This window comes from Callithrix jacchus, chromosome 3 (genome assembly GCF_049354715.1).
Source record: "Callithrix jacchus isolate 240 chromosome 3, calJac240_pri, whole genome shotgun sequence".
Taxonomy (NCBI): Eukaryota; Metazoa; Chordata; class Mammalia; order Primates; family Cebidae; genus Callithrix; species Callithrix jacchus.
Window position 1 is genome coordinate 55,719,211 of NC_133504.1, and position 5,423 is coordinate 55,724,633.

The window sequence follows — 5,423 nt, forward strand, 5'->3', positions numbered from 1 at the left end:
GAAAAGATTATCTAGTTACACCAAGATTAAGGATTAGCACCACTGGCAGATGGAAAATGGCCTGGAATAATTCCAGAAATAGAGTTTGGAGGCCTTCCAGGGGCCATTTACATAATCCTAGCTCAGGTTTACGAGGGCAGGCTGAGTTCATTTAAAGGGGCAGACACTACATCAGGATCCTTAGTGGGTAATTGAGTATTTTTTCCTGGTAGCCTGTGAGGAACTTCTCTTTTTAGTTTTATGAGGGGTTTATGCTTGTGCACAGGGGTGTGTGTGTGTTCATGTGTCTGGAAAGGGGATGTGTAGGGGAAAAGTATAGAAAGGACTTAATAGCCTTATATTTCATATTTCTTTTTTGAGAATCTGTACTTATCTTGCATAATAATAGCTAATATGATTGTATCCTTACCATGTGCCAGGTAGTGCTGTAAATCTTTTACATGTTTTAATTAACTCATTTAATCCTCATGATTACCCTATGAGGTGGGGGCGCCCCTGCTATCCTATTTTACAGAGCAGGGAACTGAAGTGCAAGATGAAGTAAGTAGCAGAGTTGGGATTTGAACTCGGGCAGTCTGGCTCCATGATGCGATTTACTTTTTATGTGAATAGTGTGAAGACTGCATCCTCGTACCTGTTTCCCTAAGCCAACCTATTTATGTGGCACTTCTTTCATTAATCCTGCTCATGTTGAGTATCTTCTATATGTGGGGCTCTGGGCCCAGTGCTCTAGCATTGTGTGAGGAAAAACAAGCATGGATAGCAGCCCATCCCACCCTGACAGGCCCTGCAATTATAACACTGTAATAGGCAGTATGCTAGCACTTTTTTAAATCAACCTAAAAATGGTCTGAGATTCTCCATTTATACTAAAATTTGACATTATGATGGAAAACACCTGGCATTCACAAGGCAAGAATTCTATATGACCTAACATAAATGTAAAAATGATATTAGCTATTAAGATTCAGTTATGTGTGAAAACACTGTATAGTTCATTAAAATGTAATGCCTAAGTAACAAGATATCATACATATAAAGTTTCTAATCCTTTGTCCTCAACTACAATGTTAATAAAAATTAATTTTCCCTAGAATACTAGAGCTATCTTTCAATACTTTGAAGGTATATGATACTATATCTCTAATTTTATTCATAGTAGTTGTTTCAATACATCAGAAATTCCTACAGAAAGGCAGTGGGTGCCTCTCAGAGTTTTTCCACTGAGGATTCTAGGTAACTTTCTGTAGGCATTTGGCATGTACAATATGTGTGTGTCAAATGGCATGTTCAAATGTGAGCAGTCAAGTTTTACAAAACCATGTGCGTATGAGAATCAAAATGACAACGCTTCATTGGTTTTTATAGCCCATGCAGATGTAGTCATTCTTCCTCAGTGGCCATTCTAATTTATCCAAGAACAAAATTAGAATAAAATAATCCTCCTTATCATGTAATGAGGAAGTTAAACAGTAGTGGGAAATTGGATAGCCAACTTGTGCTTACCCATAAATAGAGAATTCACTAGCCCCTCCCAGCTAAATAACTCCTTCTGCAGGGCACTTGCTAAGCATCTCTGCATCCTTCTGGAAGATTTGTATCAGGCAGGCTTCTCTCTCATTTCTTGCTCCCACATTCTGCTCCATTGTGCCACATTTGGTGATTGCAGCAGTGGATTCCCTGCCAAGCTGGCTGCTGTTGTTACGGTTGCATTATGGCAGGTGGAGGCAGAAGAAGTGTTTGTCACAAGCTAGAATCTCTTAGAAAAAAAAATACTTGGCTTAAGTCTAAGTGCTGTAAAGACAGGGATACTGTCTTTCTTGCTATAAATATCCCCAGGGCCCAGAATAGTGCCTGGTACCTATTAAGTGCTCCACAAATAATTGTTAAAGATGTGAAGGAAGGAATAAAATTTGAATCACCAGCTAAAAACCCAGGAGATGTTTCAGATTGGTGGAGAATCTCATGTAGAGAGACTGGGATGACATGGACCCAATTACGCCCAAGAGAGGGCACAAGAGGACTGAGGTAGAAGAAATGCCAAGGTGCAGGGAAGAAGGCAAATTAACTGGACCACAAGCCCAACTGATGTGTCCATTATTTATTTATTCATTCAGCAAACATTTATTGAATGCTTATTATGTGCTAGGCACTATTCTAATGGCTAAAATACATTAGCAAATGACATTGACAAAATCCCTTGCCCCTACGGCTTACATTACATTACATGGGAGACAGGCAATAAATAAGATACATACATGAAACATATCTATTACATAAGATAAAGATAAGTGCTAAGAAGAAAACTAAAAGCAGGGAAAAGTGACATAAAATGACAGACCAGAAGGAAATGGAGTTTTAGAGAAGGTGGTGAAGGCAGGTCTTATGAAGAGATCAAATTTTTTGAAAGAACTTGAAGAGTATGGGAAGTGATCTTTGCAGCTACCTGGGAAAAGGGCCTTCCAGCCAGAAAAAAATGGCATGTGCAAAGGCCCTGAGTTAGAAGCTTGCCTGGCATGCCTGAGGAACATCAAGAGAACAAGTATGGCTAATTCAGACAGAATGAAGAGCAAAGAAGTAGAGGATGAGGTCAGAGATATAAAATAGCATGAGAGCATTAGGTTGGCAAGGCAATGAGGGATTTTACCTTGGCAGAGTGTCACTGGTGATAGAACTTTGGCTTCTGCATTGTGTGGGATAGGAAGGCACTGTAGGCCTTCTGTTACCCTCTTCCACCTTAGAACCATCCTGTATGTCTTCCCCTGATGCTTTGTCCAATATCCACTCATCTCAGAGTCTCTGTTGTGTCTCAGAGAGACCTTTCCTGATGTTTCTGTCTAAACTATTTCTCACCACTGTCAACACCAGTCAATCTCTCCCCTACTAGCTGTTTTCCTTCAAAACACTTCCACAAATTAGAATTATATATATATATATTTGTAGAATATCTGTCTGCCTCACTAGGCTATAATCTCCATGAAGCAGAGATGGTTCCATTTTATTCACTATTGAATACTCTGTGTACTTTTAAGTAATGGCCTTAAAAATCATCACATTTTCCTTTCTTGCAGTTTTGGGTACCTAACTCTCTACTTGGCCTGAGGCATCCACCTGCTTACCAGAAATGAGGAGAAGATACTAAGATTATTACCTTAGGAATGAAGAGAGGATAAAATTAATTTTCCTTTTCTCATATTCAAAAGAGGCCTTTTTGCAGTAAGGCAATAGGCTGAAGGAAGTTAATATTTTCTAAATTCTTTAGCAAATCAAGAACCAAGTACTTAGGATTCAGATCACTGCTGCTCTAAGACAGGAAGCCAAAATGATGTTGGATAAATCTTGACCAGAAAAGAGAGAAAGCCCAATTTCTATCTGATTCATAGAAATCTGGGGATGGGAAGTAGGAGCAGGTGGAAGCAGGGGAGTCTACAAAGCCAGTGAGTACCATAGTGGCCCAAGGTGGCAGGAAAAATGATGAGGCCACAACCAAGCCAAGTAAGAAATGGACCAGGATATGCTGGTGTTAGATATCAGGAGCACACACTGGTAAGAAGCCCAGGAGTGGGACCATCAGACCTCAATGGGCACGAAGCCAGGGAGCATCCCTTGCTAAGACATGTGAGTGTTATAAACAACATAGAGCAATGCGTGTGCAGATAGATAGATAAGACATATTGTACATCAATATACCTACAAAGTATATTTATGTGTGTATGAATTAAAAATTTTGTACTTATTGTCACTGTATTTATTATTTATAAAGCAGTATATATATCCAAGCACACCATCTCCCCTTCATTGCTGAAGTTACAACATTTTACAAATACACAGAGGCCCTCTTTGATAAGAGCAATGTGGAAATATGACAAAATGTACATTTTTACAAATAGATACTGAATGTTATCCCAAAAAGCTGTGTAAATCATCACATCATTTCAAGTTTCTCCAGAGCTGGGGGGATGTGGATGAAAGCTGAGCTAGAACCAGAGGTTCTGACATTGGATCTACTTGTGCAAAGGATTGAGGTGGAATACCCAAAGCAGGAACAAGTGGAGGAGTCTCAGAAGAGGAGCTGAGTGAGGCTGTCAGCCAGGGAATACTTGAGGCCCAGCCCAAGAGAGTCATGACCATGACCTACACCAGCCACAGATCAGCAGCTGGCACCCACAGAAACATCAGGAATAGGATCAGACCTAACTTCGTGGTCACCATTGAGAAAGTATCCCAGGCCAACCACTTCATGGCTGAGACCAGTGAGGGACTAGTGGCCACTGCATGGATTTAAGAACCCATCTTTTCTCCATTACAATGATTACATGGAAGGCTTAAGTTCTTAACATGCTAGCTTGTGAGGTGGGAGTGGGGATAGGTACACAGTGCTAAAATGTTTCTCATGGCGCTGGACTTCAAATTGGCTGAATACTTACATGAAATGAGAAGGTTTAAAATAGGAAGAGACTGAAGTCATTTTAATCGACAATTTTAAACTTTTCTCTCTATTAATTACTCCAGTTGCTGGAAGGCTTTTGAAAATACAATCAAAAGCCTTTGTATATTGTATACAAAATACAATAAAGCCTAGTTTTCTCTGTATCTCCAATTGCAGATTGGATTAACAGGACAGAAGACATAGTAAGTATTCAATAACTGTATGTTAAATGTATGAATACTTAAGTCCAAATGTCTTAGTTTTCTACTTTTGCATAACAAATAAATGTAGTGGTATAAAACAATACTCTTTTATTTTCTTGCAGGTTTTGTGAGTCAGAAATTTAGGCACAGCTTCATTGAGTCTGCGTAAAGTCTCACAGGTCTGCAAGCAAGGTGTCTCCAATGCTAGGCTCCCATGTAGAGTTCAAGGACCTTTTCCAAGCTCATTCAGGCTGTCAGTAGAATTTAGTCCCTCATAGTCAGAAGACTGTGTTTCCCAATTTTCTGGCTCACTGTTGGCAGGGTTGCTGGATGTCCTCAGTTTACAGACACATAATCATCTCAAAACATGGCAGCTTAGCATTTTAAAGCCAGGAGAGGCCAGGTGCAGTCTCACACCTGTAATTCCAGTACTTTGGGAGGCTGAGGTGGGTGGATAACCTGAGGTTGGGAGTTCAAGACCAGGCTGACCAACAGGGAGGAACCCCAAGTCTACTAAAAATAAGAAATTAGCCGAGTGTGGTGGTGCATGCCTGTAATCCCAGCTATTCAGGAGGCTGAGGCAGGAGAATTGCTTGAACGCAAGAGGCAGAGGTTGTGGTGAGCCAAGATTGCATCATCGCACTCCAGCCTGGGCACCAAGAGCAAAACTCTGTCTCAAAAAAAAAAAAAAAACAAAGCCAGGAGAAGACTACCTCTTAGGGCTCATCTGATTAGGTCAGACTCACCCAAGATAATCTTCACTTAGATTAAATTTAAATCAACTAACTGAG